The sequence below is a fragment of the Stegodyphus dumicola genome, chromosome 6 (assembly GCF_044657685.1).
Source record: "Stegodyphus dumicola isolate Sdum_Otavi_A_Nest chromosome 6, ASM4465768v1".
In the NCBI taxonomy this organism is placed as follows: Eukaryota; Metazoa; Arthropoda; class Arachnida; order Araneae; family Eresidae; genus Stegodyphus; species Stegodyphus dumicola.
In genome coordinates, this window is record NC_140773.1 from 151050462 (window position 1) to 151069577 (window position 19116).

General features: G+C 30.1%; 1 long non-coding RNA gene across 4 annotated transcripts in view; it reads right to left on the bottom strand.

Moving 5' to 3' along the window:
- Positions 1–313: 313 nt before the first annotated feature.
- LOC118198150 (uncharacterized) overlaps positions 314–19116 on the bottom strand; it is a 66588-nt gene continuing 47785 nt past the window's right edge. The window contains exons 2-4 of one of the 4 annotated variants that reach the window (XR_015041732.1): positions 16503–16771; positions 4797–4903; positions 314–1717 (exon numbers count right to left, since the gene is read on the bottom strand). This is a non-coding gene — a long non-coding RNA (uncharacterized LOC118198150). Of the gene's footprint in view, positions 1718–4796; positions 4904–6518; positions 6653–16502; positions 16772–19116 lie in introns of those variants that run through there. The other 3 variants (XR_015041735.1, XR_015041734.1, XR_015041733.1) reach the window with 3 other exon arrangements.

Below are 19116 nucleotides of genomic sequence, written 5' to 3' on the forward strand. Positions count from 1 at the left end.
CTATTAAAGACATACGTGTTATTTTGTTCCATTGGCTAATTCATTTTCACATTGGACTTGTAATTGAATTTTAAATTAAGAATGAATCTGTGTGCTTTTTCAGGGAAGGGAAGTTATGCTTTATAAAATTATAAGTATGCAATATTTACAATTAAACAGAAAATGAGAGGTGTATGAAAAAATTACAAGAAAAAAAGGGAATTTTAAATTTTTTGACAGGATGAAATTTAAAATGCTTATCAGTCATGGTTAATAAAACTTAGCTGAATATATGTATCAAATTTTTTGAGAATAAAAATTGAAGCTAACAGAATGATAATAATAAATTAAAAAATTTATTTACATGCATACAATTTTATGTTAAATATACAGAAAATTTTCATACGAGAATACAAGAATAAAGAATTGTTTTATTAAAGAGTCTTGAAATAACTGTAGCTTTTTCTTTCACTTTTAAATTCAATAACTCTTAAAATTATAGTGATATTTATAAAAGCATAATAAAAATAATTTGATTAAACATTCCTTTTACATATTAGGCCAACTAATATTACATATTACAGCTCATTAAATGTTTCTGGTATGGAAAAAAGGATCCTTCTAAAAAATTTTCTTTACATATATATAACTAAAAATGTATCAGTTCATTTTTTCTATAATTATGTTTTATGAAAATATTCTTAAACTATTGAAAAGAATGAAATTTCCTTCATTTTCAAATGATTATGAGATGGATTTTAATGTAATGCTGATAAAGAAGATATTTTTAACATTAAAACAGAAAAATCTAAAATAGCTAAAACATATACACCTTGGATAAAAATTTGCGAGGAAAAAATTATAAATATTAATGAAAATAAAATTTTCATAGCACATAATTTTAGCATTTTAGTAAAAAATTATAAAAATTGCATCATTATACTTTACATACTGCCACTTTACTGAGATATTTATTTCAATATTAAATATATAAATTTCATGTTTCATTTCCTGTTTATCTATTTCACTATCTTCTAATTTGACAAATTTTGTCTCAAATCTCAGATAATGCATTAATTCTAGATTCAGCAGCAATTACTTTCACAAAACATATATGAAATTAACAAGATGCTATTAATTTTGCACGAAGGCTTTCCATATAAAATTAACTTCTCAGATTTTCTACATTTATATAGTTCTATACAAAAAGAGCATTTATTTTGGAACATAATGACCAATATGAAGTAATAATACATAATTTATAATTTTAATAGTCACAGCATACTGAGATATTACATTTGGCTCATTGTAGAACCATAGCCTGCATACCCAGCAATGCAATCATTACCATCCAATGATACAATCATTTTCCTTATCATATGATAAGCTTGCTTTAAATTGATTTCATTAAAGGGTACAATAGAATACCTGCCATAGCTTTTCAGTTTATTGCCATATAACTTTATCGCACTAAGCACAGCAACTGAAAAATTGGTCACAAGATTTGTGGCTTAATTGTCTGATTTTCCGAGATTTAGGTATTAAGTTTTTATTTTGACTGACATTCCTCTTTGGAATGTCACTGGGTTTGCTTGATGCAGCTACTTGCCCTGAAGATGGTTAGCTTGGCTGTTCACAGCTTTAATGAAGCTTGCCGCAGGGTGGTGAATTCTACTGCATAACTAAGCAAATAGCTCCTTCACATTTACAAGTCTGCTGCTTCTGCACACCTAATCAGCTGGAAGGGATAAAAATTATAAACATAAATAATTACAAAATCGATTCACAATAAATTTTATATTTTAGTTAATTTATTTATTGAATAAAATAAATGTGAAAGTAATTAGAAAGCAGCACTGAATTAAAATATTAGTAATACTCATAGTGTAACAACGCTGATACTGCAAATGCTAAATTAAACGAGTATTGGGACTTTAAAGCATTAGAAATGAGTGAGTGTTGCATACAAAGGTTAGCATTTTGGATGCATAAATTCATGTCACACATAGAGAAAATTATGAAAACTTCCATGCAGCCAGTCTATTTGGCAGGATACACAAGTAATAAACATGTTTAATAATTAAATATAATAAAAATATTAATAATTAATGAGGGAAAATTTATAGTTTTGTTCTTTTTATTTAAGTTAATATTTCTATTGTGAAAACTATCTAACTTAATACACTATTCACTTTCTCTTTGCCAGTACTAAACATTAATTCTGAATTATAATAAATTTTCTAACTGCTCTGTTATTCATTCACAATAGTAATGGCTTGAGTTAATTTCTTCTGCGTTTATTTCATTTATAACCTCCCAAAGTTTTCAACTACATTTTATCCTATAGTTCTAATCTGAGGTAATGTGCTGCAAATATCAAGTGTTAAACTGTCATAATAATAATACTATAGACAACTGAAGTTAACAAGCACATATTGTAAAGCTTCAATCATATGCAGAAGTGATTTATATGCAAGTACAGTCAAAAGTCGTTAATCCGGACTCGTCGGGACTTCGGCGATTCCGGATTATCGATTTTTCTGGATTATAGATCATCAGTTTAAATCTGGTAAGATGGCATGCAGAAATTATAAAATTAAAAATATGAAACCATAATTTATGAAATAAAGAACAATTATGATCTAAAGGGTATCAAAATTTACAAAAAGAAAAAGCTTAATATTTATTTGTTTACTTTATTAAACATTTATTTCAATGTAAGTTGCTTCGTTTCATGTGATAACACTTTCTCTTTAATTCTATTAAACAGACATAATTTCTCGTTTAGTTACAAAGTTCCGCTGTTCAAGTCCTATAATTGCTGTGTTGAGAATACCGACTAATTTGTCAATGGAAATGTTTTCGTTTTCAATAACCTCTGGGTCACTTTCTTCACTATCGAAAGCGAATTATAATGACGAGGAACTTGATTTAAATCATATCAAAGATGGAGTACATAGACATGAAATACTATACTTAGTAAGGAATTATAAGCCAAATAAAATAAAAACATCTGCCCTGAAGATAAGGATAGTGCTGACAGATCAACTTCCAATCCGCGGCGTGAAATTGATAAACAGATTTCGAATTTCAGAACATACTTTCGCTTTGTAGATATAAATTACATATTAGTAAATATATATCGGAAATTCTATTTGACATAATCGAAAGTTCAAGCTTACTTTTATGGAATTGTTCTAAAAGTCTGCAAAAAATAATAAGCAGGATCCAATTCAAAGATTAAGGAGCAACGCAATGTGCAACATTAACTGAATCAGATAATTTTAGCTTAGCTTATACCTCCGTTACGCATTAAACGCGCATGTGCACAAACATATTCGCAGCCGTAAAGGTCTTACGCGCACTCTTAAACGCCTGTGCGCATGCGTGAACGCAACGCATGCGCAGAAAGTTTGTAGCTTTGAGGTCCGGATTATAGATCATTCCGGATTATGGGTGTCCGAATTAACGACTTTTGACTGTATATCTTTATCATTTGGCCAATTTGAATTCAACAAAATAATCTAATTTTCATAACTTTCTCAATTTTTATTGTCTGCAGATAATCAAAACCATTTTTAAAGAGGGACTACTGCACATTATTGTTAAGAAATATATCACATTGACATTCTTCAGCTTTATTACTTTTTAACTTTAACAAATTAATATTTAAGTACTAAAAATTAAATATAACACAGTTACAGCTCTGAAGCTATGTGACAGATGCAACGAGCGAAAGCTCTGAAGTCAGATTCCAATCAGTCTGGGTTGTATTTATTTTGCATATAAAACAATACATGTGAATTCTAGTTAAATAGAACCAATGACTAAAAAGCACTTGTTTTAAAAAATACATAATAAAAATGTATTTTTCATATTACATATCAATACAAAATAGCATATTAAAATAAAGTCGTAGCTGCCCGGATGGTATAGTGATTAGGGAAGCCTGAGTACAATACTGAGGGACCCGGGTTCGAATAACAAACAAGGCATGGATGTAAATTATCTGTCCCTTCATAGGAGGCAAAGGTGGCCTGCCTATTAGGTGCCTCCATAATAGATCACCATATCTGATTTTAAGAGTGGCCAATGCCGGCATAGGCAAGCATCCACCATTGGAAACAAGAAGTACATGTGCAAGAAATGGAGTTATTCTGATGCTAATGGTTTCATAAAATTAATTATTCTTTTCTGATAACTCGATTCATAATTATAATGTGGGGAAAAAAGAAGAAATATAGAATATCAAATCCCATTTACTTTCCTGAACCAAAGTATGAAAGTAACAGCACAGTGTATAAAAATGTTGAACAACTGCATCGTTTGTTAACACAGTTATAACTGAAGTACTGTTTTGAAGAAGGGTATGGAGTTTTAGGGCAATTAGCATATACTTTGATGCTTCTTATTTCATTAAAGCTAATTCTTATATATAGGCATAGTAATGTTTTGCTCATCAGCATTTTATGAATTATTGACAATTTCAAAACAACAAGTATAAATATGCAAAATAAAATAAGGAGCTGTACGACTTAAAGCTCATATAAATTGGAATACCTTATGTTGGAGCATTGCTGAACTCATACTTAAAACAGAATAAAATGATAAATGAAAATCAAAACACTACTATATACGCACTGTATGTTACTTCCTTATTAAAGCAGACAGTCTGGATATATTTAAAAGTTACAAATTTGGTGATTCAATCAGCTTATTTTGTTATGGTGTCTTTATTAAACAATAATCAAATGTCACCTATGGATATTCTAATATACTTTAAGAACATTAGGCTTAAATAAAAAGTTAAACTTTACCTTTCTGGATTTTGGAAAGCCTAACAGATTTCAGTTCACAAAAGCCCCATTTATTGCTATTACAGGCCACACATCGAGCAAAAGCTTTCATTGAAGGGCAGTTCAACCTGAAATCACCATTTAAAATTTCATGATCAGGGTAACAATACAAAGGTTTAGCACTTGGCTTATAAATAATCCTGCTCTTTCAGAAAAATTTAATTGCCATGACAATAGATTTAGGTTGGTAACTTATTTCTGTAAAAAAATGTTATGCCCTTTCCAGGAAAAACATGAGCACACCTATTTACCATATAACATATTCCTCGAAGTATAACACAATGGCTTCAAATCACATTAATTAGAAAGTTTGATTTCATTTCTACTTTAACCAGGTTGCCTTCATGGCCATATGACATACAATATATTCTTTAAAATAAAGACTAATGTAACAGATTCAAACAACAAATTTAAAAGTTTTGCCCCATAAGTGAAAACATAACTTTGTGAAATAAATCTTGCATCCAATTTAAGGCCATGAGAACTGATGTTTGACAAATACTAAAGAAGGTTTATTTATATTTTTGATGCATTAGACATGGACCTGATTTAATCAAAAAAACTTGAATATGGGGGATAGGTTGGAATAGCTTTAACTTCTTTGATAAGCTGAAGCATGTTTAGAACAAAATGTTTTAATGACAGGTAAATTTCCATCATTTGCAAATCATTATATTATTAGAAAATACATTTTAATGAGATACTAACAACTATGACATTTTATGCATAAAAAGAGTAAAAATTAAGCCAGTTATCATTTGGCTTTGTGGTGTCATCGAAGCTTTGCTTCTTCTCCCAGCATAAATTCTTTGGTGGTACACTACTATACTGTCAACAATATTATTTTCATATTAGTTCCACAACAGTAAATTAGCATGTTCCAGTTCAGAGTTTGAATGCATCTGAAATGTTTTGTGCACAGTTTGAATTTAAGAAAAATCTCTTTCCTTCAGACTTATATTTTCAGCTTAATATTCTAATGATTTACTTTTTTTGAAATCATATACTACAGCTATATCCATTTGACTTTGAAGGGAAGATTAATAATTTTTATCTTCTTATATCCTACCCATATATCTTTCTTTCTGAGTAGCTATGTGCAGAGTTAAAAAATGTATAGATATATAAAAATAATAAGGATAGCTTAATTATTTTTATTGATAAAAATTAAATGCGCATAGCTATATATGTCAGAATACATAATTAAATTAGTCCAAATCATATTTAATGCATCTCCATATTTATTTTAATATTTCCATTTAATATGTATTTAAATGCACTAATCATTTTATCATTAGAATTCTAGTAAAAGTAAGAAAAAAGCTATAATAAATTAAATGCTGTTGTTGTTGGTTTCATTTTAACTTTGCCCAGTTTGTCTTCATGGCAATAGCAATATTTATAACATATATAATACTTAAAAAAGGAACTTTTTGTTATGTTAATAATAATAATTTGCTTCATTTTTTAACTCCCAAAACCCCATAAACGTTTTGCGAAAATATAAAAAACTTTATTTTCTTTTACCGTAATGTTCGAAAAATAAACCCCATAAACGTTTTGCGAAAATATAAAAAACTTTATTTTCTTTTACCGTAATGTTCGAAAAATAAACCCCATAAACGTTTTGCGAAAATATGAACTAATAATGATTTGCGACTTTCAAACTTTATTTTCTCTTACCGTAATGTTCGAAAAGTAAACAGAAAATTTCCCTTTTCCTCCTTCAGGAAAATTCCCTGTGTGGGTTGCAACAATTATCAGGGTTACCATATTCTGGCGCACGTACGCTCACTTCCGATGTAAACATCCCCTCTTTTTTAATGATATTGTTTTTAAATCATTACTATATTTTTCTGCATGCGTAAATGATGTCATTTTAATTGCTGAAGGAAGAATGAGCGATTTTTCAATTGTATGAGGTGTTAAATTTTTTGCAATTAAATACGAAACTTAAATACTGCAATTAAATAATAAGTGATAGAAAGAAAATTCAGTCAGAACATTCACATCTCTAAGAAAGTAATTTGCTTTGATTTAATCTTTATAATACAATATATTTTAAAATGATAAGGCAAAATCCAATGTGAAAGGTTATGCGAAGATTGTAAATCCTTCTCAGGAACTGTTGTATATTTTTTCAAAAACACATTTTAATTTTTCATGCTCTCAGATCATTCCTTTAAAAAAAATCTTCAGATTTATTTATTTAATCTTTATGTTTAATTTCTGAGGTACTTTTTAGTTTCACTGGCGCAAATCTCGCCAAGCAGACTTTGTTGACGACAACATACACATAAAAAATGTTAACAACTGTTAGTTCTACGAATTTTTTATTTTGAAGGCACAAACATTTTAATATTTTTTAAAATTTTGTAAAAAGCCAATAAATAAAGATAATAAATTTGTAAAAAGACATTAAGAATTTACTATGTTTTCATGGTTCAACATCCTGATTTCCCGGTTTGTATCACGTAACAGCACGTGATCTCATCTCACGTAAACTACGCTACAAAAATCTAATTCTCTCAGTAATTATCTACATTAATTTCAAGTTAAATCTTAATTTGGAATACAAGTTTAAATGCAATAATTATTTCAATTTGTAAAAATAGCTTACTCAGAAATTATGTAAAACTGCAGTGCTTTACTTTGCTACTGCATTCTCATTAGAATTGATGAATTTAACCCTTGATTTTGCCTTTTCTATATTTTTGCCTTCGGGTGAGTGGTGTGATTGCAGTCTAATTGTCTTAATTACCGCGAATGGTCTTGGGGCATAAATTTTAATTATCTTGTAAAAATTCTATGTAGTTGTATGCCAGTATTGAAAGAAACAATAAATAAGAAATGGCTGTGACTTGTTTCGAAAATGAGGCGTAAAACGTTGGCAGCGAAGATATTCTGTTTGGCATCAGTAGTACTGTTGTTGGCGACTATACTGTTTGCGGCGGCGAAACGGGAAAAATACCGTTTCTAAATGTATTTTTAATTTCGCAGGTTTCATGCTTTCCATGTGCCAAGTTTTCACTGCATTTAACACACAATGGATATTCTTTTTCCATTGAAAATGCAACATGTAAAACAGTATAAAATAAACTCTTGATATGTACTCAATTTTTTTTTTTTTTTTTTTTTTTTTTAGAAGTAGAAATAGAGCCAATGGTTAAATTTTTGTTTGCATTTTCATTAATAGTTTTTCTCTAAGTTTATTTGATGTTGGTGCATCCATCCCATTTCTCTTACAAGAGATTTTGGGCCATTTAACCATCATGAAAAAAATTGCAACGAAAACAAAATTGTTTCTATTATCCTTTAAGACACTACTGAATTTTCCAATGCTTAGGAAATGTTATGCACTTACTAGACAAAAAATTTGATTAGAAATAAGAAACATTGTTTATAAATGAAGTGTATTACAATTACAAATTGCATGCAAGACATTACTAAGATAGACGAAAAAACTAAATCTTGGCTGCGCGTATGCAGTTGCTTTGAAATTTGATTCGAGCCGTTTGGAAATCATCAAACATAACACATAAATCAAGTGAAAAGCAATAAAATCAGAATTAAAATATGGAAATGTTTAATTCAAAATTCCTGGCAAATGTTAAAAAAACATCCAAAATTCTCTTCAAATTCCATATATCTTTTATTGTCAAATAAATTTCTTTGAATTTGGTGACCCCCCACAAATTTGTTCATAATTCCCAGGTTAAAATTTTGTAAAAAAACAAATTATCAATTGCATTTTGAAAAAAAAAAAAAAAAAAAAAAAAAAAAAAAAAAATGATTTCTTGAACAGAACAGCATACAATAGAGTATTTTCAAATTTACGGGAAAGTACGACTTATGTGAAAATTGATAAACATTGGCTGTCTAATGTGAAAAGTGAATTACGGTTTAAAATGTTATGTTCATAGCTTATGTATTTTGATTATCTAACTAAATAAAGAATGATCCGTTCTTGCAAACTTCTGCTGGAATAACTGCTAGAATATCTATCCCATTTTCAGATGAACAGAAAGCAAGTGTTGTATTCTTATTCAACAATTACAATACTCTGGCATAATACTTACAAGGAATGAGTTAGGTTATTTAACTAAAGTGCTGTCAATTTTATTTCTTATTTACATGAAGGATGTATCACACAATGCTGTGTAGGCTGGTGACCTAGCGATGATGACTCAAAATGCATCTTTGCATTCAGGCATACAGTCTTTATAAGAATATAACCATGCACTGGAGTCCTAGCTTCAGCAGATACATTTTGTTGTGCTATGCAATCTCTGTGGGTCCTAAATTCTAAAAACTTTTCGGCAGTTTTCGGATAACCGGCTCTTGGCGACATCGCTACGGCGGCCGGTGGTGGCGATTTCCGCCAAACCCGGCTACCCACCCCGACAACTTTCTGCTGACGTTTAGGTTACTGTAGAATCCGGAGTATCGGGAGGGATTTAGGGGTGAGACTAAATTTCAACTTGGCAGGAAATTTTGATTGGTTGGCTCTGGTGACGTCTTTTCAACGTATTTAAACTCCGCCTCTCATGTGGTTTACAATCAAAACTCATCATGCGCCATGTTTGGTCATGACCAAAGATGGGTTCTTCTCTTGCTTTACCAAGATATCCGTATAGCCAGGGCTTAAATTGCGTCGGAGCCCACCGGAGGCTGGCTCAGATACTTATTAGTTTTAGGAAAAATTCATAATTTTAGCCGGAGCCCTAAATAAGAAGGCTTTAGCACTTCTTTTATGTAACTGAACAATAATTTCAGTAGAAATCTGGTCTTGGAAACTTTATTTTTAATAATAAAATTATATTAAAAATTGCTTATTAAATTCTAATTTATCACTTTGCATACTATTAAATTTTAATTATTTAATTACTTTAACCATTAATTTTTTTAATAATGAATTATTTAATTTTTTAATTGTTAATGATTTGATTAGTCATCTTATTCTCTTATTTATTCTTGTTCCTCTTTCCTGAAGGTCTTCTATAGGGCTCTGGTACTTCTAATTTTTGAAATTAAACCCTGCGTATAGCTGACCGTTTTGTTTTTCTAATATGCTTCCTTAGGAATTATGACAGCCATATACTGGTAAAATGCCTTAGACCATTTACCAAAGCAAAGATCCGAAATGGTTTATATGGTAAATAAGAGAGTTCGTAAGGAAGGTTATATTGTAAGAATGTCGTTTGGTATGAAAACTTCAGTTTTCATAAAGGAAATTGGATAAAATGCAGATATTTTTTTTCCATGAGAGAAAAGTCCTAAAACTACTTCAACTGTTTTATTTTGTAAATGAAGATAAAATAGCGCCTGATATGTGTATGTACTAAAGAGGACTTCAATTATTTAGTGAAATAAATAAGGACAAAATACAAAATTTGAAATTGTAGTTTAAAATAGGTTTTTATTTGATTAAAGCACTCGAGAGCTAACTGCCTACAGGGAAGAATGCCTTCCTGGAGAACTTTCTAAGGGAAACTGGCTCATATACACGTTACACATGAGGAAAAACACGAAAACGCCTATGCAGCCATCCCAAATCATGTTTAGAATAAAAATTAATTTGTTATTTACTATCATTTGCGATTATTAGTGGTAAATATGTATTGAAATCCATTTAGAGCAAGATCTGCAAAGAAATGAATGCGGAAGAATCTAAATTCTCAGAAGAGATATGCAATTATCTGATTATAATCAGTAGAATGTGCTTTGAGTTAATCCATATTATGTAACGTTATCAAGTGGCTAAAAGTATAAAACACTGGTAATTAATTCTCCTTTCCTTGATTTGTAGTAGTTGAATGAAATGATCATAAGGTAATTTCATGACAAAGAAGCACTTAAAAGTCTCATGCCTGAAATCTGTTTGAATGTTTAGTCATAAGGGTACAAGATCTCAAAATATATGTTAGAATGTGTCCACGGTCAAAAAAGGGTTGGAGTAACTCCTATACATTTTGTGTTCATTAAATAATCTTGTACAAATGATTAGGTAAAGGTTTTTAAGTCTTTTGCCATTAGTTGATCCATTAGCATGCTAATATAGTCTAACTTCATGCTTATTTTTACCCTATGTATCAATGATTTCTTATTATATACAGATAATATTAAGTTTTGGTCGTTATTCATACTGTCAATAAATCAATATGAAGAATACATTTGTGATTTAAATTAAAAACGATTAGTTCAGTGTTTACAGATTCATGTGATGTAATGAAAGTTTATAATAAAATTAAGAATATTCTGTGGTTTATTTTCTTAAATGAAACTTTGTTTTTCCTCTGGAAAAAAATCCAAATAGCTTTATGTAAGAATCATTAAAGAGATCTTCATCAATAACAATGTGTTAATTAATGGAAACTATATACTTGTGTCTATATCAATAATATTTTCCTTTGAAATCTGTGTATAAGCCTTAGTAATCTCAAGGTGTGAGATTTATAATGTTGTAATATTCTGAAAAGTCACTTGACTTTAATATGTATGCAAGTTTCATGAAAAATTAAAAGCTGTATAATTTGCATCCATACATAAAAGCAAGAACTATGTATACATAAATTCTACAGTTTTACTGTGTGGAGCAAATCAACAAAAGCATTATCAAAGCATCACTATTAACAGTTTCATCACAAAACAACTACATTGCAGAGCATGTTTCCAAAGTATATCAATTTTTTAAAGTACTGATTCTACTGAAAATGTATTGTTTACAAGATAAATAAATAGCTCTTGCATGCTTCGCCACTTCATAAAATTTTTAAAGATTTTATTTTTATTTCTGTTATTGGTTGTCATATATCTGCATACTTTTGCAGCCCAATGATTTATTTACTGTATGAAATTTATTAATCAATTCTCTTGGAATAATTTAAGTTTTCACTATTCATAAATTGTTATTGTAATAACTAGCGATTCAAAAATGCTCAATAACAAAATACAGTAGCATTTTCAAAAACACTAAGATTTACACTTATATGAATTTAAGAATTTTAAAGCACTTATTATATTTTTGTGGCATTTTTAATCATTTATTTAGAGAAATACCAGCACACTCTCATTTGTCAGCAGATACTAAATTATGATTTTCCTTTGTAATAATCAAGTGCAATTGTTATTCCTGTTATGTTCTCTATCTGTATATGATGTTACTATCTATATTTGACTGAATCTGTAACTGCATATTTCATGCTGAAACTTTTAGTTCTTTTGCACATATTGTTGTGATACGTCCTAATAAACACATTATATGTCGATGTTTTGTAAAATGATGTTGCTAACTGTACTGTATGTGTACCATCAACTGGAGAACTTTACACTAATAATTTAGTAGTGAAATACTGCGACAGAATATGCAGATAAAAAATTGATTAATAAATTACTTGTGTAACTAGCAAGGATGAAGTAGTGACAAGATTAAGAGCCTTTTAAATTTATATACTGTTTTTAATTCATCATATTTTAATTTATAAACTATTTAGAGATTATTTTATATACAATATATTTACATGATGAGATATCAATATATATGATCAAAAGAATCATGAATTATAAGAGTTTCATTATTTCCAATGGCATGTATAGCAGCTTTCTTGTATGAAGTTGTTGCAATATTTTCAGTACTGCATGGACGTTTTCTTTTCTTTCTCGTAGAAAAGAAATTCTTTTGTTTCTCTGCTTTTTTATTTGTAGGTTCATAGTTCACCATTTTCAATTTCGGCTTTTCGTTCTTTAATTTTGTAATCACTTTATTCAGTGTGTTTTCAATATCTCCCAAAGTTATATTATTTACTGTTGTTGATGTTACAAGTTTTGATATGATACTCAGTTGATCTATAATATGGTGCTTGGTTCCTGATTTTTTAAATTTTTGTGCTGATAGATCAAGAAAGGATTTTACATCATTTGATTCTTTAGTTTTAGCTGGCTGTTCTCTATTAGGTAATCTTGTCTTTAAAATTATTGCATGTATATGTTTACAGACACTTCCTTTAATCGTGGCATCTGTGCATGTGCATACAAATGCATCGTTACAAATTTTGCACCATTTACAAACAATGTTACAATTAATGCATTGTGTATGTATTTGAGTAACAGTATATTCAAGAGTAGGGTCACTTTCTGAAATCACATGCCAAGAAAACTCATTGATTTCTGTGATATTATTAGCTGGAAAATTTATTGCTCTGTTGTGTCGTAAATTTGTTTGGTTGATCTTTGATGTGTTTGGCCCTTTTGTTGTTTTGATAAATCTCTGGAACCATTTATCTTGCACCATATTAATAAGCTTCGCAACGCACCTATCAACCCTCTTGTTTTTCAATCCATCAAGATAAGAATATTTTAAAACTCGATGCAGTGCTTCAAGATGATTGTTAGTTGTGATGTTACATCTTTTTCTATAACATTTAGCCCACAACTCACATCTGTTTGCATAATTTGAAGCAAAATAATTAGCAAACTTGTCTGTATCTCTATCAGCAAAGAGTTTGCTGAGGAAATCAGATATCAGTGCTTCAAATTCTTTTATATCATGACATTCAGATACTACATTTAAAAATTTCAAAACTTCCTTTCGTTTTGAGGGGATAATTGAATTTGCTGCTTGCAGCCATGCCTTTTTAACGTGCCAGGTGCATAGAATCCTAAATTTGGCATCACACATTACTGATGTCCATGCAGTATAATATACTGGTGCATCATCACTCATAAAGCAGTTTACAGACAGCAGTCCAACTTTGTCCCTAATACACTGAAAAAATTTTTGCATTGAACCTAAATTTACTCTATTGCTTAGGCAAAAAGCAGCAGGAAATCCTGAATTAAACTCGTCTATGACTAAAACTGTCGATAATTGAAAATCGTAAGCATTAGTCCCATGTGTGCTATCGATGCATATGCTATCGGATCCAAACTTTAAAAGCATATGCTTTTGAACGTTTGTCATTATGATGATGCAGAAGTCACTAATTTCCAAGTGCTGATCTGCTGCTTCTCCTTGGAATTTTACAAAAAGAACTGGATTATCATCTAAACATTTCATTTTTTCTATCCAGATCCTTAAACTGACAGCATCACAGTTGGATGATATTGTTCATCATTACCAATACAGTAAGAATTAGAAATGTTATGTATGTCTTTTTTTGTCAATAAATGCTCCCTGTAAATGTCTTCTTTAATACTATTCCTTGTGGAATCTAATATTTTCTGTGGTGGAATGCCTTCATTTAACTTACCTGAAAATATTGCATTTATATGATAATGTTGTATAATAATGTCTGTTTTATATTGAATTTCACAATCAAGTTCATAAAGAAACTTACCTGCAATCACTTCTCGCAAATCTTTTGTTAATGGCAAATGTTCTAGATCTACTGTGTGTCCCACGTGTGTTTGGAAATATAAAATCTTAATTATGCCATTACTGGTAACTTCAATAGTAGATGGACAGTGCCCCTCTATTTTGCAGGTACCTTGTGATTTTATAGCTCTTACACCTTTACTTTTAGAATTATAAAATCCAGATCGATTACAAAGGAAGTAACTCTTTTTCCCACCTTCTTTAAGAGTTATTGTACTTCTCAAAAAGTAAGAAATTTTTTCTCTTCGTTCTTCCTCACTTTTCCATTGTAAGAAATCTAAATTTGAAGGGTAAACATTAGCCTACATACGAGGGCTATCCAGAAAGTAGATTACGTTTTGGAATAAAAAAATAAACAAAGTATAGGAAACAAATTTTATTATATACAGATGAAAGCCACACTCAAATACTACTTTTATACATAGTCACCATACAAATTAAGGCATTTATCGTAGCGATGTACGAGCTTGGAAATTCCTTCGTCGAAAAATTCGGCCGCCTGCGCCTTCAACCACTTCGTTACCTCTTCTTGCCTTCCATCTTGCACAAAACTTGTGGTAACCAAGCTTTTCGCTGATGATTTCGTGCAACAAACTTCGCGAAATTTGTGGAAAACTCAAAGAAAGTTCCGTTATTGTGAAATTTCGATTTTCACGGACTTTAGCATCGACTTTTTCGAGAAGTTCGGCGGTCACTATGCTGGGTCTCCCACTTCGATCTTCGTCGTGAACATTGGTTCGGCCATTTTGAAATCTTATGACCCACTGACGCACTCCACCTTCAGTGATAATGTTGTCCCCATACACTTCACGAAGCTGCTGATAGATTTCTATCGGTTTACAGTTTTTTGCAGTCAGAAACCTTATTACTGAGCGCACCTCGCAGCTCACGGGATTTTCAATTAACGCAGACATTTCAAACCGTCACAGTATCTGAACGGAGCACAGCACGAACCTCTCACTAGCACGGCTAGATGCAGACTGAGCTGCGCAACGCTCTGACCCCAAGATGGCCGCGCTAGCCCCGCCCCTAGCGGACACAGACGGAAATGTAATCTACTTCCTGGATGGCCCTCGTACAATATAAAAGCCCATTATAATTGTGAACTAGTGAATCTTTAAAACAAAATTATTAATTTAAAACTAACCAAAATCTTATTTTGGCACTGATTGTAAATAGATACTGGTCATTTTAGCAGAATATTTTTTCTCTTCAAGAAGAGGAACCTATGTCTAATTGCTCTCAAAACTGATAGTTTTATTTAAAATCTACACTGAAATAAAGTTGCCTAATTTTAAGTCAGAGGCGTAGCTAGAGGGGGGCATCTGTCCCCGGGCGCAGAATCCAAGGGGCGCCAAACTGATGTTACGACATTTTAGAATTAAATGTTTTTCATCCTTGGCAAGCAGTAGAGGGGCACGAAACCTTTAGTTGTCCCTGGGCGCTGAAAACCCTAGCTACGACTCTGTTTTAAGTTATACATTGGCATATTTTTCTTCCTATTTGACAGTTACTAGTACTCGTGTTCCAGCTAAACAAGACTTAAAACATATTCCCCAAAGTTGTATAATAATGCAAGAAATTTATTCTTAAGAGACAAATTGTCATCAGACATTTTCCATAACATGAGTGTCATCTGGCCTATGTCTAAAGTAAAAAAACATTGTAGCCTGTTTCTTGATAATGATACAATGTGTATAGGTTATTAAAATTTTAAGACATCGAATAAATTTCTTTAAGTAGTTTTAAAATAATATATAATAAATTTTAAGCCTCATTTACATATAATAAAATAAGTGTCTATCATTATGATACTAAACTTACAATTGAAGGTTGCCACTTTAATAAAGATTTTACTAATTTTTTTATTAGGTCCACATCATTTTTGATATCTTCAATATACATATGCATTAAGTGATCCATTTGTGTAATAACAGGATAGTCTTTTTTTTTTAATGAAGCACTGAATTACACGTATAAATAATTATGCAGCAGTGCATCTCTATATATGTTTTTATTATTTAGAAAATGTTTACTTCATATTTCAAATAGTTGAGGAAGAGAAATATTACTTTGAAATATTTTTACTGAAGAATAATGGGGTTTTATCAGGCTAACAGAAAAAAGCAAGATGCTAAGGAAATTATTCTGTTATCAATTATACTCACAAAAATAGATGTATTTTATTCCCCAGCTTGATGAATGAATTTGCAAAAATAGTAATTTGTACTCAGTTTGGGGCTATTCAAATTAAAAACGTTTATCGCAGAAAATGCAAATTTCTAATATCTTACCTTCATATGTATTAAATGTCATTTCAACGGAGTTAAGAGTGCATCCATGTTGATCTCTTGCGTGATTTCTTAACTCTTCAAACGTTCTACATGAAAAATTGCAGGCATTAATAGGACATTTCAAATTTCCTTCAGCCACAACAGGTACTTTATGTACTTCCCGAATGTGTTCATATAAAACCTTTTTCTTTTTGTACTTTTTGCAGCAGTACATACATTCAAATACTGCTATCTTTTCATATTCCATTGTTATAACAAAAAGTTATGTACTGCAATAGAAAATAAAAACTTATTTTGTCATCAGATATATTAAGAAATGAATAAAAACTAGTAGCATATGATATTAAAATATTTAATGTTTGACACAAAAAAATGGTAGCATATGATATTAAAATATTTAATGTTTGACACAAAAAATGGTAGCATATGATATTAAAATATTTAATGTTTGACTGAAACTAACACGGCTTGCTATTCTGAAACATTTTTCATTTTTCTTTGTTCAACAAAGGAAATTTCCGCTAAATTTATCTGTTCTCAAAAGGCAATATATGAAAAATAAATAGATTACAAAAAGTTTGTCTCAAAAATAAATACTTTACAATAATTTGTAATCACCTGTTTAATTACAAGCAAACAATACCTAAATTACCAATTAAAATATTTTATCAAAAAACACTTTTAGCCCGCCAAAAAATATAACTGCAGAGCTCAGCAAACAAGCAACCGAAAATGGCAGGTAATCCTGTGGGGTAAATCTAAAACATCCCGCTTTTGATGTCACATGTGACGTGTACCGTTGACCAATCAAATTTTCCTGCAGAGTTGAAATTTAGTCGATCTCGGGATTTAGGGAAAACTTCTGTGTGCTCATATTGAAGGTCTTTTCTTCGCTTCTGCTGCGTGGTTAGAAGTTGAGAAGTTTGTCTCCTACTTGATCGGAGCGTAGGTAAATAAATAATAGTGTTAAATGCGAATTAAAACTGATAATTATAAATAAATAATAATGCATAAATGCGAATTAAAACCGATAATTATAAATAAATAATAATGGTAAATACGAATTAAAACCGATAATTATAAATAAATAATAATGTTAAATGCGAATTAAAACCGATAATTATAAATAAATAATAATGCATAAATGCGAATTAAAACCGATAATTATAAATAAATAATAATGGTAAATACGAATTAAACCCGATAATTATAAATAAATAATAATGTTAAATGCGAATTAAAACCGATAATTATAAATAAATAATAATGTTAAATGCGAATTAAAACCGATAATTATAAATAAATAATAATGTTAAATGCGAATTAAAACTGATAATTATAAATAAATAATAATGTTAAATGGGAATTAAAACCGATAATTATAAATAAATAATAATGTAATTAATTATTATTTTTATATGTTTTTTTCCCTTTTGCTTTTGATTTCTTACATATATACGGATAATTAAATATAATAAGAAGATTAATTATTATTTTTATGTTTTTCCCTTTTGCTTTTCATTTTTATTTTTAGAATTAAAACGGATAATTAAATAAATGATAAATTATTAATGTAAATAATAAATTAATGTATGTAAATTCGGTGTCTCCTACTTGATCGGAGCGTACGCAAATAAAAAGGCGACCCACCCTTTAAGGAAATGTTCCTCTTTTTGCAATCACAACTCAAATTATAAATCAGAGAAGTAACTAGGCAGGATTCTGATACTTAATTTGGAATGAACTTTGCAAGTCATTCCATAGCGTTTAATTTTTTTCATATCTTGAATCTCTTACTATCATTAAATAAGGAAGAAATTGCAGGTTTAAATGTATAGTTCTCACAATGTAATAAACGACAGTACTTGCAACCTGTGCAGTCGCACGAAGAGGCATGGTTAGGGACAGAAAAAGTTTGGATTTAGAAGTACGATTGACATTACCAAATGGCAAAGTTAAAGGCAGATAGATTTTTTCTCTGTTATTTACACTAATAAGCGGGAGGGCAAGAACGCCTTTCTAATTGTTATTTGAAATTAAATTTTACAATTTACTTTACTTTTGCTTTTAATTTACTTTCTACAGCATTCAGTACGTGAAACCGTCAATAATAATTTAATAATGATAATAAAAATAATGATAATCTATAACAGTTTTTCTTGTGAAAAAATAAAATTTTATAAGTTATCAGCAGAGTCATAGTTACTGTTTTCAGCGCCCAGGGAAAACTGAAGATTTTGTGCCCCTCCCGACTACTGGCCAAAAATGGAAAACATTCAACTCTAAAAATTCGTAACATCATTTTGGCCTTCCTTGGATGATGTGCCCACGGACATATGCCCCCTTTCTAGCCCTGGTTATCATATACACAGTTTCTTGTGAACTTGTTGACTGTGAGAACCTGGATACATATTTTCTTGCAAAACTGTGAGAAACTAGATAAAAATTTTCTTGTGAAAAGATGAAACTGTGAGAACCTGGATAAAAATATTCTTGTGAAAAGGTGAAACTGTGAGAACCTGGATAAAAATTTTCTTGTGAAAAAGTGAATTTTTTATATAAATATAAATAACATAATTTAAGAAGACAAAGATTGTACAAGCAATGTCATCTA